The 18,136-nt window shown below is 39.9% G+C and overlaps 1 long non-coding RNA gene across 2 annotated transcripts in view; it reads left to right on the forward strand.

The window, feature by feature from the left end:
• The window catches only part of LOC138690056 (uncharacterized), a 61,671-nt gene that overhangs the window by 30,588 nt on the left and 12,947 nt on the right, over window positions 1–18,136 (forward strand). The window lies entirely within an intron of this gene.

The following is an 18,136-nucleotide window of genomic DNA, read 5'->3' on the forward strand; positions in this document are numbered from 1 at the left end:
TAGAATGCTTCCAAAGAAATTAGTCCTGCAAATGACTGTAGACTTACAAACAATTGTGCTTCTCTGAAGAGATGGTGTGCACAGATTCTTATTCCAGGATGCAGACATTGCACAGAGGACCCTGAACTCTCTCTATTTCCGCTGGCTTTAGATCTTCATGGGTAGTGGCAGCAACAGTGAATGTAATCAAATATGTTATTGGTTGTTGTGCATTATCACCTGTAAATTGTACCGCATACCTTTTGAATTATTAGAGTTAACCCAGCTGAGGTGGAAACTGGTCGTAAGCAGCAGGGCACGGACATCAGTGGGCTGTAAAAGGTACTGGCTCTAGCAGGAGTCGTGACCCCAGCTCTGCAAGCAGACTGCTTTGCATTCAATAGCGAGGGCTTTGTAACAGCAGCTGTAGAGCGTTACGACCGATAAAACCAAAGCATCGAGGATGTATTGGCACATGGGAACACTTGGTTACTCTTAGTTACTCTTTTAAAGCCTTGCTTGCTTTCCTTTTTACTGGAAAATATAATATGAATTGCTGTCAGGTGTAAAGGCTTCCACATGTCTTTCACAAAGATCAAGTCCAGTTTACCTGCTTCATTGTTATTGCATAATGAATTTTAATTCCCTTGAGTTGTAATATGTAAAATACAGGTAAGATTGAAAACAGTCTCTGCCTTCTAATTCATTTTCTGTGTTTACTCTTGACTAGTTTTATTCAGTTACTGGATGGATGGAAAAAGTACTTATATCTGTAAAATTCAAACCCACGTGGCATAACCAAATAAAATAAAATTCTGCTCAGAGAAACACACAAATTGAAAGAGATAAATATTGAGAAATTACTGAAATATAATTTTTCATTTAGTTATGTTCAGAAATCCTTGGGAATACACTTTAAATTTATAGCCAGTCTACCACTGTTATGCTATAGTGTTTTCAATTATAAGAACTTGTCATTCACAACATCTTCCAATTTCACGCTGAACGCATTTGTTAGCTTGCTTCTTTTCACTAAAACTTTCATAACATCACAAAATCACTTAGCTTGTTTCCTTTAATGAGCTTAATACAAAGCTGTTTGGTCATTACCCTTAACCTGCAAGTTTGTATGCATACTACCCCTTACAAATATGAAATTTGGGACAGTAACACACTCCTAAGCAGAAGGAACGGTTTTGGAGCCTATTTTTATTAATATAGAGAAATGCTATTAAGAGTCCTGTGGACTTTATATTTAAAGTGTATATTTGCTGGAGTCAACTGCTGTAGGTTGAACCTCGGACTGGGAGAATAAACAAAGTCTGGCTCTGGTATAACACAAGTGATCTATGGCATCTTATTGGGGCTCACCAGGGATGGGACATGGAACGCTAGACTAGATTTCTGGTATGAGGTGTGAAACTGAAGAACAGATACTTGCTTGAAATGTTTTAAAGGCATAGTAATTACCTTGAGGAAAAATGCTTGTGAGCACATGAAGGGAAAAGTCTACTAAGTCTAGGGAGAATTTTGTTCCTGGTATTTAGGAGAATGTGCAATGAACTGTACATCTCTAACAAGAAAAATATCCAGGGAAAAATAAGAAAATCAATGACTGAAAGTCAGTGTCGAGACTTTTAAGTACTGGAAAGTACTAAATGCCATAAAACCCTTAAGTTTTCTTTCAGATTAATTTGATGGTAAATTAGATCTCAGTTTCTCATGGTTAGAAGAAGATAAATCAATGATGGCTGAAGCAGCAGCCAAAGTAAAAGGTAAGATCTACCATCATGCAAATATATGTATCTCCCTTTCCTTGGGTTAGGTTAGTTGGTACAGTCTTAATGTTTCCTATGGTGCCATGTGGACATGCCTATTAGACACTATAAAATGCAACTATTTCTGATTGTTACTTTCATTTCTATCCTGGGAGATTATACTACACCACCACAGCCAGCAGGCAAAGACTCTATTTCCTGTATGTCACACTGTCATGTGCAGTATCTCAACGCTGGCATCCACCACCCACTGACAGGGTTAGCTTTAATTACATTGATAACTTAACATGCTGAAACTCAGGGCACCGTTGGATGTTAAACACTCGCTGCCCCGCACTTCACTTGCTAGAGCTGATATGGCTCAGCGCAACACCAGAGTTGAAGCTAATAAACTTTACAACTGTCCTGAGGGGATGTGCACTTTAGTCAACTGTTTGTAGGTGGTGCTGAGATACTAAATGTCTGATGTGGTGCAGTCTCTCCTTGGGGTCTACATTCTGCATCAGCAAGAGACAAATTGGATCCCAATAGAACTGGGATAATGCCCTCCTTTTACACTGTAGCTAAAAGAAAAACAGCTTTTTATATTTACCATGGCTACCTGCAGTGTTAGCAGCTTTGGTAAGTGGTGTGAGATGGGGTAAAGAACGGTGGGAGCAGCAAGTAAAGCCACAGGGTAAATATATGCTCTTGGCTCAGTTTGCAAAGCAAACTGGCATATATCTATAGATAACAACTCAGATAACGAGCAGCACTTTGGGCAGGTAGAGTGAGTAGAAGCAGCAGAATTTAGTGGGAAATGAACTTATGAATGATAAAAGATTTTTCAAGTGGAGACAGGGAAGACTTTTATAGTTTGGGGTTATCACCCAGTATGAAATCTAGGTTTGCAGAACAAATGGCTGAAAATGCAAAGACAAGGTACTGCTGAGGCAAAATAACAACACCACTCATCAGAAATACTGAAATCCAATTAGCAATGAGCAAAATCATAAGGGTTTTTGAAGGTTTCAAACATCTGTGGTCCGAAAAATCAGACTGGATGTTCAGTAAAACAAGTTTTCAGACAAACCTTATAACTTTTTTGTGTGTGTGTTTGGGTTTTTTTTTTTTCCCCTTTGGAAATACTGTAATCACCTTTTCTCCTTCAAAACAGCTTTTTGCTTGTGGGAGAAAGAAGGAACTGCAGAAAAGCAGCATGCTGAATGTGAAAGGAGTGAAGTTTCTCTTTACCACTTCAAGGTACTACATCTTAAAGGACCATGATTACACAGAGGGAGAAAAAAGGAAAAGAAAGGTGGAAAAATAATGCAAAATAAGATGCTTCACAAGAAACATTTCAGATGATTGATACCTAGGCTAGTCATCTGAAAGCATCAACTGTCTTCTACCAAATAACAACCAATTATTAGAGTTAGATGAACCAGCCCCAAAAGGGACAAAAACTGTCAGTAACCCAAGTTCAGGTGTGTGCGTAAGACTTTTGAAGTGCAGCCCTGCAAAATGGCATGCCTTTTAAAATGATGGTTAAGATGGTTGGTCTTCCTGTCTTGATGAGCCAGGAACACAGACAAAACCATGGGTAACTACTGTAGCAGACTGCTGGCACCTCAGTAGGATGCTGAGATGGCTTTAAGGGAGCGGGCAGCATGGCTCTGCTAGCACAGAGCGCAATGCAGGTTAATCTGTTTGGCCTTATCATTGCTGTAGTCAATCTGCTTCTGGTTTCCAGGTTGAAGTCAGCTTGGAGATCTTTATACCCTGGCCCAGACTACAGTACAGCTGTTGGCTTCCAAGTTTATGAATCTCTCAGCCTTTTATAGCCAATGGAGCTGTGACGTTGGCCTGGGGTCTATTTCCCCAGGTACAGCATCAACTGAATTATGGACTTTGTTGTTTTTTAAGTCCATGTGAGAGGTCAGAAGGGTGGAAAATAGTGTGGGTTTTGTTCTTCAGCTTCACTTGTGTTCTCTCTGGGTGGAAAAAGTGTCTTTCGTCACTAACCCAGAGCAGTTAAAGTGGAGTGGAGGTGTCTGGATCAAGTTGCTTGGGAGTCAGACTGTATTTTCAGTATGGGATGTGGTATGTCAGTTCAAAAACTGATTCCAATGATGAATGAGTTGACTGATCTGAAAAAGGTAATGTAGGGAGCTTGGCTGTGAGGAGCAAAGATTTGCACTGTCTGAGCTTTGCTTTAATTTCTTTTAAAATTTTGGAGACTCAGAACAGTACAAAGGAATCCCGGGTGTGGGGAAGGTGATGAGATGACAGGAGGAATGTGTTTAATCATGGCACGTGGCTTGGAATGGAGTTGGTCTGGCTATTGATTCCAACTGACCAGCACGCGTTTGGATATTATCACCACTTACCTAGTTAATGGAGTCATGTCAGCTCTGGTCGCAGCCCCAGGAAAGCAACTGCAAGTTTGCTGGTGGCTTGCCAAACCTGCTGTGCCTCCAGATGGAGGAAAGCTGTGGTCTGTATTTATTGATAAATGCAGGCTATGCAAATAAGAGATGGTTGAATGAAACTGTAAGTGATCAGTATTCTGTGCTCTGTGTGCCCAAAGGAACAAGAGAAACCTACATATAGTACAGCCTGGAAAATAAAAAAAGCAATTGTAAAGCTGAGCTTGGACTTCTGGGGTTTCCTGACTTGTCAGCCATCAAAAACTTCGGCTTTCATATTGACTCAAAAATATTTACATTTACTTACCTTGGAGTTGTATAGTCCTGTTTCTTATTATGACATATGCTTTAGGGGGAATAAACATGGGGCAGGGCAAGCTGTTAGCAGAGAATGAACAGTAGACAAATGTGCTGACAGTTATGGAAAAAAAAAAAGTATATTGGGTCCTATTTTACAGTTTTTAGTTGTTCTCAGCAGTCTGTCAGTGTCTGGACAGCTCAAATGGAAGTACTGAGGCTCAGTGGTGCTCAGTGAGCCAGGATTACAGGACTGGTTTTACAAACAACTTGCTTGTTTTGTTTATTTGGTTGGTTTGGCTACATCCCAAGGGAGTTTTCCTGTTGCAGTGGCTGTGAAGGTTGATCTGTGGAGGGCAGAGAAACAAATATACTTTGTGGTGTAGCCTTGTTAAATGAATGACAGGTATTTAGTAGTCAAAACAGCAGATCAGGAGCAACCTATTTCTGTATTTTAATGATTTGAAAATGTCTATTTGAAACTCTCTGAATAATTAGAGACCCTTCTTTTGATATAAAAGAAAGACAGTTGAATAACAGTTAGCATTGTTTGTAAGATTATATTTAGTTTGAAAAAGGTGACAGATAAAGGGTGAGATCTTACCAAACATTCCCTTCAAACACAAACTGCCTGGGACTAACTGATCCCTGTGAGTCAGCCTCTACATGATTTACCTATACTGCCTCAGTTGTGCAGACTAGCAGCCAAAGGATATTTAGAGGAAAAAATATTCAAGGCAAAGTGGTTGAATTTAGTTGCTTTTTTCACCTTTGTGCTCTTCAAATCTGAGAGGAAAAGTGTCTTTTAAACTGAAGAAGCTGTTAGTCCTTGCAGCTGATGAAAGAAAAGGAAGGAAACAAACCAGGACATAGTCAGCTGGAGGTTGTAATTCCTCCCCCTCATTACTGACTTCTTCTGGGTATACAGGTAGTATACAAACTTTTACAGTCACGTATACTCCTTCCTGATTACTCTATGCCCTGCTCAGCCCAACTTTCTGTGCTTGACAGTCACTTCCTCCAGCTGTTCTGGGCACTTTTAGGGGCATTTGTCCTTGTCCTTGTGGCTCTCATGGCTGGCACTACACTACTCTGTAAGTTTCTGAGTGGGTACTGGGACCTAGGGAGAACAAAAAATTGATGCTAGGTTTAGTATTAAGCCAATTATTGTGTCTTAAGCTGACTATTACAAAACTGGTCATTGGGTAACAGCCCTTTTTGTAACCTTTTCAAGGATCACTTTGATGGAGTGTGTTGAGAGCTTTGTTTAGCGCAGCATATAGCCTGCATTAGGGTACAATTCTCAGAGCATCTAACTGAGTTAAGAGTCTAAATCTGACTCATGTTTATTTGGGCTTCATAGTTTCGCAGACATCTTGCAGTGGGACTGGAGCTTTGCTACTTTGCTTTCAGATGTTTTCTCTCTTTAACCTTATAGATTGCTGTGGTACGTGTTTGGTATCTGCAGTAGAAACCTTAATGCTGGTTCTCCTCACTGCAATTTTCCTTTGCTCCCCAACTTCTCCCCTACCGATAAAATAGCGTTATCATACACTCTTGCTTTGGTTTTCCTCCTGAGAAGCTCATAGATTTGGGTCCCATCTTGCACACCCTACAGCAGGGCCTGTACTTCACTTGGCCGTAGGACTGCCTGGGGTGTCTCTGCGGCAGCAGCTCGTTGGCCTGATTTATGATTCCCCGTTTAGCCACAAAGTGCTGGCGACAAATTTCAGTCTGGTTGATGGATCTGTCCGTTACAGGCTTCTTGTTCCCAGTCAGGTGGGATACTTGTGTTGCCTGTCCACTGCTGGCCAGTGTTACCAAATGGTGCTGTTAGATATCTGCTGTTCCTCACCTCAGGAGCAGAGGGGTGATAGATAAAACGGTGGATGTATTTGATCCGATTTTGAATTTTGTGATGGTCCTTTACCATTGCCTTGGTGATATAAATGCCCTAAAATGTTGAAAGCGGTGCTCTGAGACCTCACCTTTTGCGGGTGGACTTCCCAGGTGGTGTAGGACTGGCACACAGCTCTATCAGCCCTCTTCGCTAAGGCCACTGTCAGAAGAGCAGCCAGGCTGTAACGTCTTGGAAATTCTCTCTTTTATTTTATGCTGCTGAGAGAAGCCTGCTAATCTTCTATTTATTCTGCAGGATTCCCAAGACTGAGTACAACCCAGTTTCTGGGAGTACTGTAAATGCTTAAATTGTTCTGGGCTGTTCCTGCACCTGTTTCTGACTGTGCACAGAGGTTGTATGAGTTAGCTGCGACTTAAAAACCACTTTGGGGAGCCAACGCTTTCTCTATTTTGTTGTTGCTATTTTCAATTAATGTCTGAACATCTGTGAGAGACCTTGAGAGAGGTTCAGAGGAATGTAAAGATTCTTGACAAACTGCTTTTAGGTGAAATAAAAAAGTAAGGTTTCTCTGAAATGAGAAGCATCTTTGGGAGATGGTTTTCTTAAACAATGGGCTTCATTGTCAGTGAGAAGCTAGTTTCTCAAAATAGATGTATGTTTATCTTTCAACAATCACTATAACTGCATTGTATCAGTGAAGCATTTTTCAAGGTAGGGTGTTATACAATAAGGCAGCAGTTCAGTAAATGGAATAAGAAAGAATAAGCATAAAAGTTGAAATAACACATTAGAGAGAGAAATGCTCATGATGCAATGTTGGTTTCGTTCTGAAGAAGCTAAAATCTCACTGCTGTTGAGCAATAATGTACAAACAAAAGCCTTAAAAACTTAAATTCTGAATTCCCAATCCAATTATGCATAGGAGGGTGGGGTTGAATGTATGTGTTCCTTAGTACGCAAAATGTCTGATTTTTCTGGGAATAAAATATAATACATGATGATAGTGGTCAATATTCAGTTGTCTTTTCTTTATGCATAGGTATAACACCCTGACATCTTCTCCTGAAGTCTGCAGATAGCTGTTACTGTTTCTGTCTAAAAGCACATAGCATAGATGGGAACAGGACAGGGATGAAAACTACTCAGTGTTTTTGTTCATGACTTCGACAAAGAACTGGATAATGGCCTTTTTAAATCATCAGAGGATGCTAAGTGGAGAAGGTGCCACAAATAAGTGGGAGAATAAAAAGCTCAGGATTTTAAATGATCTTGACAAACTGGAGGTGTAGTCTGAAAAGAATAAAAATTCATCAACAGGTACAAATGTAAAGTACTGTGCTTAGGAGTAACGATGGCATGGGGAGAGCTGGCTGCATAGCATTTGTATGGAAAAGGATGACAGTTTCAGGAGAAGACTGTAAAAAAGAAAAATCCTCTTGGGGGATGTAAATGAGATATATATTCTGGGAGGGAGATGAATGAGTTCTTCTGCATTATTAAGACTTCTCCTAGAGTATCAGGTACCAAATCCTAGAGCATTTGGGTAACAAAATCCAAGATAGCTGTGTACCAGTTGAGGATTGTGTAGAGAGAGGAAAAGAGTTGTTGGAAGGGTGGAAACACGACCTGTGAGGAAAGATGAAGCAAATCAATGTTCTTTAGCTTGAGGAAGTGAGGATTGAGAGGATCTATCCTTTGCACATATTTATGGACTGTTGCAGGGTGGAAGGGAATGGCTTGTTCTGCCTGAGTGCTGTTGGTAAAGCGAGAATGAGCAGGCTTCAATTGAAGTGAAGAAAATTCAGAGGTGCTCACTAGGACTTTTCAAGGGTAAGGATACTGAAATGCTAGCATAGATTGGAAATACTGAAATCTCTGTCAGACTCTGAAGTCTTTAAGAACAGGCTGCAGAAATATACGTCAAGAATAACATATGTACAGCTGGTCTTGCCACAGGGCACAGAAAAGTAATCCTTTCCAAGCTCACCATTTGGCCCTGTAGTCTGGTGATTTTTCTTACTGCCTGTGCAACTTTCACGTGCATTAGGCAACAGCATAACTGATAACCTGTGCCTTTCCATTCCAGATTACATTATAGGGAAGAATAAAAGCAATTGTGTTTATGAGAAAGTTACAGCAAAGGCAGAGCAAAGCAAGTAGCTCTTGAATGTAAGCTCTGTTCCCCCGTAGCTGCTTAGTGATTTGTTTTGATCAACAGACTTTCTCATATAACACGTTAACCAGAGTAGTGAAGAGGAGAATAAGGAGGCTGGATGATACTGTGTGTAGGTGGCAGAATTTATGGTCTCTTGCCATAGAATAATCTTTCTAGGGTCACATATACACATCCTTGGTCTGCTCCCCCAAATCTACTACTTTCTCCACCTCCTTGCATTTGGCAGTTTTATCTACTTACAACTGAAGAATCTAGAGTTGCTTAATTGCTTGTGATGTCAGCAACCACACATCTCAAATGGCTTTTCTCATTTGTCTCATAAAACAAAATAAAATGGAGATAGTGACTTATTAAAAGCCAGGTTTCTGAGCTGCTTATTTGAGCAGTAAAAAACTAAACAGAGAGAGACTGTGGTAGAGTTTGCTTTCTGCCTGCTCTGTGCTGGTGTGTGCTTGCAAGTCTGTTGCAGGAATGAAGGTTGTATGCTCCCAAAGATCTGAAGGTTCCATAAATCAAGTGTAATGGCTACTGCAGTTTTTGAATTTCTATGCCTTTCAAAAATGCTGGTTATTTCCTCTGTACCTACCTACCTAATAGGTAAGCTGGATTTACTGTTTTATTAGGTGAGTACCTTTTGAAAAGTATTTTCTGGCAGTAAGATGAATTCAGCATGAATATTTGCTGGAATAAACAAATCTGTTGGGCTGTGCTTTCCATTTAATGGATAAAGTGTCTAGTCCTTCAGGCTTTTGGTATTAGGGATTTTCTTTTGTTACCTTTTTTAATAAGCTGAACAGTATTTTTAATTTTTCAGTGAAGACTCTGACCTCCTCAAGGTCTGTGTTAGAACTGTCAATCAGATCCTAGATTTAATTTTTTTTTATGAAATAGATAAATGGCTATAAAATGCATGAAAAATAATTGTTGGACAAGCTATTCACTGAAATACTTGAATGAATTGCTAATGTTTCACTATTTTGATGTATTTGGTTATGTGATAAAGAAGACATATTTCATATTTTCCTAGTTACCTGCATTGTAAATTCATAAAAGTACAAAGAAACAGGATTTAAAAAGCAGAACCATAACAGTATGGGCTTCATAGCTCACTGGGAGGGACATATGAAATTCAGGCTGCCTTTTCACTCTGAAGTTGGCCCAAACCCTCCAAATTGTGCCCTAGAGGGTGAAAGATCGTATGTGGAAGTTTGTTTCCTAATTGGATTCCACTGGGTTGAGGGGAAACAAGGAACAAACTCAAAAGCATCCATCTCTGTTGTTGGAGAAATGCAGACTTGAAATAAATAAAGCCAATGCGGAAAGAAGAAATGGCAGGAACCAAACCCGATTATCTCAAAGCACATTGAATCTCAGAACAGTTTGCCTCATGTATGAACACATTGCAAATAAACATTTCTGACAGGCATCTGCTCATTTAGCCATGACTTCTTTAAAGATAAGGAAATCAGGAAGGGAGTAGTTCTGTCATTACTAGTGTGAAGTAGGCTATATCAAATTAACTTGTTTCTTGATCCTAAATTTGTTTGGACCAGGAGCTCTCTGAACACAAAAAGGAAAGGCAGGCAATCACTTTCAAAGCCTTCCATTCTGTTGCAAAGGTTGGAAAGAAAGTTAAAAATAAGTGGCTTGGAGTAGGTGAGAATGACAGCTACCCAGAGATAGCAGGTGAAGATGAAAGGATTTACTTTGGCTTTCTTCTGCAAGTCAGTGGTAAAATTGCTACAAGTTTTTACTCACCAAAACCAGCCTCGATTGCCCTAAAGTAAACCCTTCATCTTTAAACACCTGATGAAATCATTTGTCAGAAGGTGAGCTAAATCTCTTCGTGTAAGGACACCTTCCATCTCCATCACCATGCTTTTGAGTTACCCTGTCTAGTCCTGCTTCGTTAGACTTGCATAAAGTTCACTCATTCTTTTTCTGGCAATGCCATTGCTCTAAGCAGTGCACGGGACTTCAGAAGTCTTGAGCTTTCTTCTCCCCCAGCGCTCTGTGGAATGCCTTCAGGTAGTCTTTCATGATTCCTCACAGAGAATGACTAACATCCCTTTTTCTGTACTCATAGAATCTCATTTAACATCCATTTCTTCATACAAGGTGACGCTTTCACAAAGGAAATGGTTTCAGACTCCTTGAGAACCAACCTAGCTGACTTTAACCATGAATCTCTCACTCCAGCCACGACTTTAATTTTGACTCATTTTTAGAATCAAATTTAATTGAAACTTCTGAAATTAAAAATGTGCAGAAAATCTCTTCCTCTGTGTACAAACCTACTGTTATCAGTGCTGAACAAAGTAGATGTAGTACAGTATCATGAAAGACTGTTTTTCAAGATGCTCTTAGATCAGAAGTGAAAGTGTCTGAAGTCATGAATGTGAAGCTGTCAGGAAGCTTCTAGTCAAATATTACAAACCGAGGCAACCAAGTAATTTCAAATATTGTCAGCATTCATTCTTCTGGATACTTTTTTTTTTTAGATGGGACACTCAACTGGTTTCTAATGTCCTTTAGAAGAGGATTTAGAAGAAATTTGATTATAACATTTTAAAAATGTTGGGATTTTAAAAATTAAAAAAACCTGAATAAGCATTACCTCCTGCCCCAGTGGGAACTAGAAATTTGTTGGCTTTTCATGCTTTCCTGGAAAACATCTTGATCTTCTCAATGGGTTTGTACTGCTGGTTCTTACACTTTCAGGCCAATGACTGTATCTTCTTCAAATATTTTCCATTTGATACTGGAACTAAGTATTATGCAAACAAATCTCATTGTCAGTTGTGCAGTTTTCATTTTCCCACTTCTGAAAGTTTCTTCTTGTCTTCAAATACCACACAGCATTCCAACATCTCATTCAGATGGAAAAAGATGAAAAGAAGAAATTATAGTTCTTCAGACATAAACATGCTGAAGACAGTCCACATTTCCTCATTGACAGGCTGAGCATCATCATTACTATTTATCATTTTTGAGTCTTGGACCTGATTCTTCTCTCCTGCAAGTCATTAACTACAGTGGAGTTAAGCTAATAGTAGAAGAGCAGGTCTCCTATCACCTTTCTCTGAGAAATGCCTCACTTTGGTCCCCATGAGTCCTATTTTCCCAAGTCCCCCACACCTCTCTTCTTTTGTTGCCTGCCTCGACTATACCCAGGACCACCTGATCAGGTGGCAGAAGTTAACTGCTATGTGCAGTACACGTCTCCTCTTACGGAAGGGGTACTGCCAAGGCCTCATTGTCCTTGTGCTTCCTCAGGTGTGACACGGTATCTCTGAAGTCAGCTCTTGCGTAGAGCACTGAATCGTTAGCAAGCCTGACTTGGCTGCAGATGTTTCAAAGAGAAACAAACGAATGCATGTTGCTGGGGCTGATCTGCCGCTGAAAACTCCTGGTCATTCGGACAGCGTTAGGCCTCCCACACACTTCTGTGCAGAAGCTGATGACGGACAGTCTCTCCTTCTTTCTGCTCACACTGAAATGCCCTTTCTTTGAGTCCCTAGTCCTTCATCCCTTCTCATCAGGTGCAAGCTCTGCACACCCTGGTGCAGATACCTAAGCTCTCCTTTTTGGCTAGGTAACAGCAAAGCATCAGGTTCTCATTAACCTGTGATTATTGAAAGACTAGTTTGGAAAAGTCACATTCTCCTCCTCCCTGAGGAAGAAAGTATTATTAGTAAGATGCCTTTCTGTGCTGAAACACAGTTCTCTCTAGTAGTATTAGAGTTTTAACACACAAATATTTTTCTAGCCACCATAATGATATACAGATACTTATGGTGTGATAACAATACAAATGTGACTGATACCACTGAAAGAATTAGGATAAATGTAGCAATTTACTAATTGCATTAGAATGAACTATTTAATCAGCAACAACTAAAAGAAGGCATTCATAGTCATGGAAGACATGCTTACTATTATAATTGCCATTCTAATACATACTGTCATTCCTTACTCATTGTTTTGTTGATTCAATAAATAAAAAAGGCAGCACCTAAACCAACTGTAGCCTATCCCTAAAAAAAAAGACTGGTTAAGCACTAGTGGTATTTATAGAGGATGTTCTCAGTATCTTGTTTCCCTATTTTTCTCTTTTTAAAATGAATTTTTTTTTTTAACCTTCTGAGGGTATTGGGAGTCACAAGTAAGTCATGACATGGTTAAAGTGATCTTGGTTCGGTACTTATCTCAGGAGAAGCTTATTCTCTGAAAGAAGGAATAGACACCTTCTTTTCTTGATAATAAATTCATACACAGACTGAAGTATATCACTACCTTGCCTGTTCACGGGTTGAAAAATGAAATTGCCATCTTTGCTAATGATTGTTCAAGTTTGGTTTTATTTAAAGGAAAGATTAAAGAGCTGTTTCATGAAACAAAAATGCTGGTAAATTGAAAACTTAGATTTTGATTGAATGAATGTGATTAAATACCTTAGAGAGAAACCTGTGGAAGATGGGTGATCATTGGCCAAATATTTTGAAATTTGCCTTTCTTCCATGTCAGAGTGAAAAAGTGGCAAAACCTGCCATTTCTTGTCATGGCTTTTGCCTCAGGTCAACTGAAGGCAAAACGAGCTTTGGCAAAACTGTCAAATATAGTTTTCAAAGGAAAAATTAAATGATTGCTTGAGAACAACAACCCCAAATCTGGTTCATATGAAACACCAAAGTAAAATGTTTGTGCCTGGGTGGTTAAGTTGTATGTGCTGCAGGACTTGTGAATGACATGACTTCCCCTCCTTTTCCCACCCCAGCATCTGGATTTTTCAAGAGTTTGTGGGTGCGTGTCATGCGTTCTAGTTTGTGAAGCTCCACAATTGCTAGCATCACACTTCCATAATGTAATAGGCACTGGTGAAGAATGGTTGGAGAATGTATTTCACAGGTTGGGCTTCTAGGTTTTTCTTTTGACAGGGTGAGGAATAAAAATATTATCTGGCTTGTAGAAGGCAGCAACAACAGGAGGCTGTTCACAGGGTTATTCCAGTTCCTCCGAACAGCACAAGCAATGCAAAGCAATCAATGATGGAGCTAGAAGGGGCGTACCACTGGCTGATTTAAAATACATAAATGGCATCCAAGACTCTGAAAAAGGTAAAATTTAAGCAAAAAACTCTTCAAAGTCAGCAAAATAAACCATTGTATATTTTTATTCTTCTGCTGTCTTCTACAAGCATTGTATTCCCCAGAAATGGAAAAACTTTGAAAAACTAATTCAATAACTCTCTTAGCGTAACTTTCTGATCAGGTAAATAAGTTGCTGTGAGAGCTAGAGAAGCACAACTGACAATAAATGAGCTAATGGTTCATTTAAGACTCCTCTAACCTACACAGAGATTAAATATCAAATCTTGAAGCATGGGTGAAAATATATACAGAAAGAATGAAGAGCAGTGAGTGTCAACACCTTCTACAATATTTTTCTTTGTATTGGTCACAGCTGTGCTCTTTACTTAACAATTTTGGAGTCAACCTCTATGAAAAACATGTCAATTTTGTTTGTTTGTTTCAAGAATACAAGGCTTTTATGCTGATGGTGTTACTGTGAAACACAACAATATGCTTAAAAGGGCAACTTCTCCATCAATGTGTATCTTTGTGTATTTACAAAAAAAGTGTGCCTTGTAGAATAGCAAATACATTTTAAATTGCTTTTTGAAGCATTTTGGCTTACTTTCAATTCCTTCTTGCACTTTTTCAATGGAATTATTTATTAATCTCTGACAGTTGCATCTGTGGGACTACATAGGTGTCACTGAGAAGAGCAGTTGAAGAGCATGAACAAAGCTGTCCTGTTGAGATAAAGCTTCACAAATCAATTAGGTCTTTGTTGCTAGCAGTGACAGAGGGAAAGCCCCACTTGAGTACTCTTGCTTGGCAGCTATGAAACCTGTTACCTATAAATGGTGTGATGATAATTGCTGATTTGCACAGTGGTACTGCCTGAAGAATCAAATAGCAAGGGGCTTGAGGAGGAGAGGTGGTTGAAAGCTGTGGCTTTTCTCCCTGAGACCATTCATGTCACAAATTGTTATTAACTGGTCCCTGCCAGTGTGTTTTTTATTTAGATTTAATATTAAGCAAAACACCTGTGCACAAGCCCCAAGAGCCACTTTGGCAGTAATTAGATTTGCAATTGCTGCCCAGCAGTGTGAAGACAAACTTACCAATAAATAAACTCTGCCAGCCAGTGCCAGTGAAAACACTGATTTAGCCCAACGATGAAAATAGAATTCCATAGAAGCCTTTCATTTCCAAAGCTGCCCAGGAACAGGCGTTCAGCCTTTTCCAGGAACCCTGGCCAGTGGCTGGTGTTGTTTCTGGGAAGTAACCTGCATGGGATTATTTCAGGTGAGGGGACCGTGCCCCATATTTCTGGGGCTCTCCTGGAGAGCATCCTGCAGATGAGCCTCGGTCTTCTCACTCTCAAGATCACTACTGAGTGTTGTTACAGCTGAGGCAGTAGGTAATTGGGAGAGAAACGGCCTAGTGGGCTGTATATCCCCTGGAAGCACTCCGAGTGCCACACAGAGGTAAAAAAGGGTCTTGTATTTTGTACCATGTTGTGTGCTTCTGGTGAGTTTCCTGGCTTTGTGATATGTGTAGTTGTCAGCTTTGCTGAAGCCAAGCAACTAATCGGTATTACGTGTTCTTATTGTTGCCATCTATCAATATATGAAAAGAGATACTGCTTTCTAGGCCTGTGAACTGATTATATTTTATAGGCAGCATGTTCTTTTAAAATGAGTGGGGTGTGAGTTTCTTTGCATAGACTCCAAACACAGAGAAGTTTCTGAAATCATAGAAATGTGAATATTTAAAATTTTCCTGCTATAAAGATTATCAGCAAGAAAAAAATATCATTGGCATTCTTAAAAATAACAATATGAGGAAATTAATTCTAGCAAAAGGAGAAATAAATACTTTCAAGTTAAATATGATGTAAATTTGGACAGTTATTTTTCTGTTAATTTCCCTGAGAATTCAATGGAATCCCTAGTTTATGTGCAGGTGGGCTATATAAGTTATACATGGGTTGTTTACATGAACTGGCATAGGGATGTGTGGATTGTTTTAAAGTATGGAAAGCTTAAAAATATATAAGCCATTTTTTACAATGTAAGACATCTTGGAGATTTTTTTTTTTTTAAGGTAAAGATCTTGTACTCTGGAAGTAAATGAGGGAGCAGAGGGTGTCCAGTAACTGCATGTGCTCGTCACTGAAGGCAAATATGAGGTCACTGAATTACCTCAGCCCTCAATAAAGGAAACAAAGAAAATCTGGGTGACCTTGTAGCTGCTGAAGGCTGGGAGTGAGTACGCACAACATTTGTGCTCATTTAGAAACAATAGCAAGGAAAGAAATTTAAAGAGCAGGTTGCCAGGGAATCATATAAGCAATCTCCTGTATAGGGCACGCCTGCGTCAGTGCTGGAAAAGATAGTAGCTCTGAGTATGACAAGGGGTGAAATTTGTAACTTGGTGTGCATAATAACAGTTTCTCTTAAACCAGGAAACTGTGGTTTGCCAAGAGAAAATGTTCACAGTCACATTTGTACATTGTGCTGCAGATCAGTCAGGGCATGAGACAAATCCTGCCTTATGCTGGGCTAAGACCATTAACAGAGTGTTTCCAACCTAGTCTGGAAAAATAGAAAATGATACATTGAGGGACTAGTGCATGTTTGTGATGCCGGTAAGAAACTATCTGCAGGACAGCCATAAAGCAGTGCTGGCTAAGTTTATAAATAATAAACCTTATGTTAGTGTGATTTCAATCAGAGTTGGCACATAACCTGCACTTTTTAAAACAAACACAGTATCACCTGATCATGCAGTAAGTAAGTATTGAGTTTCATGACTGCTATTTTAACATGCATGTATTTAAAGCTGCCCTCTTCTTTTGGGGAAAAGTCACGCTGGTTTCAGTGCAGTGGCTGTGCCCATGTTTTATTTGCAAATCCCAACGGTTTCCGAGAAAATCTGAACTAGAAAATTGCTAAAAAGCACAGGTGCAAACTAAGACTGGAATTAATGATTTGAATCAAGCTCTTATGTTCAGCAATTTAAAATTGTGATTATGCCTGGTAATTGGAGTTGCTTTCACTGCCTGCCTGCTCTTCACTTTGGTCACTGTGGTTCTGCATTAAGACTAATTATTGTGATGGCTTTCCTGTCACGGCTAGGAATGCTTCATTCCTCAGCTGTGAGTGGTACAAAATCTGTTTTACTGCCTTCCTCTGGCACATTGGGGCTGATCTTAGCTGGAAGTGGGGCACAAGACTCCTGTGGGCCAGTCCTTTGAGGTGGCACAAAGGATCCTTTTTCTGGTCTTTGCCTGATGTTTTTGCTTCCATGTATATGCTCATCTTTGAGGATCTTTGAGTTGAAGATGGAAACGAATTTGCCCTGCAGGGATCCCACAGGTTTCCGCCTTTCTCTGAAGCCTGGGGAGTAGCTCTCCCACTGGGGCTGTCAGGGCTTATGTCGCTCAATCACTTTCCTGCTACTACTGCCATCTCGGGAATAATTGTCTTGTTTCTGTCTGTGAAACAGATGTCTCCTGATAACTGCAGCACCTCAGACTGACTAAATTCTCCAGGCCTTGTAAAGGGGAGTCAGAGGGAAACTAAAGGGGAGTTGAGTCTTTTCCCTTTGACTTTGTGAGAGGATACAACTAGAATAGAAAAATGGAGCGGAAAAGATGAAAAAAAAAACTTTTTCCAAAGGCAGCGAGTACACTTATGTGGAACGCTCATGTTTCCCCAGGGACACTTTTCCATAGCCTGGAGCCCACCCATGCAGCCTCCCACCCCCTGTGATCTCTGTGGAGGAGGGTGGTGGTAGAGCCATGCTGTGTGAGAGTCATCCCCTGCCCTGGTGAGGTGGCTGAGTGCTATAAGCCAACTGACTTGGATAAATCCTGTGAAAGGAGCAGTCCACACCTCATCTAGACCTGCTGACAACTTTCCTTTATGGTATGATGAATAACTGTATTTGAATTTTTAAAAGAACTAAAATCTTGAAATAGCATGCAGGGTGTATTGAACACCCATAAATAAGATGTAATCCTAAGCTTTAAAAATAATGGCCTCTAAAAGCAGAGCTAGCATTCCCTCTTAAATGCTTTTAAATGAAATTAATTTCTTAATTAAACTTTCAATTTAAGGAATAAGTGATTTTTTTGCCCCCTCTATTTGTTAATTTGATGGAAACTTTTTTTATTTTTGTGCAACAGAGATTAATGACTAAGAGTAACTCTTTGTTCCCATTTCCTTTTCTTTTGGTCTTTTTCTCCACATCCAAAGAAGAGAAACAAAGCTGGTGGAGGGTCTAGAGCACAAGTCTTATGAGGAGCAGCTGAGGGAACTGGGGTTGTTTAGCCTGGAGAAAAAGAGGCTGAGGGGAGACCTTACTGCCTTTTACAACTACCTGAAAGGAGGTTGTAGTGAGGTGGGTACTGGTCTCTTCTGTCAGGTGGCTGGAGATAGGACGAGAGGAAATGGTGTCAAGTTGTGCCAGGGGAGGTGTAGATTGGATATTAGGAAAAAATTCTTTACTGAAAGGGTTGTCAGACATTGGAACAGGCTGCCCAGGAAACTGATTGAGTCACC

The sequence above is a fragment of the Haliaeetus albicilla genome, chromosome 1 (genome assembly GCF_947461875.1).
Source record: "Haliaeetus albicilla chromosome 1, bHalAlb1.1, whole genome shotgun sequence".
Taxonomy (NCBI): domain Eukaryota; kingdom Metazoa; phylum Chordata; class Aves; order Accipitriformes; family Accipitridae; genus Haliaeetus; species Haliaeetus albicilla.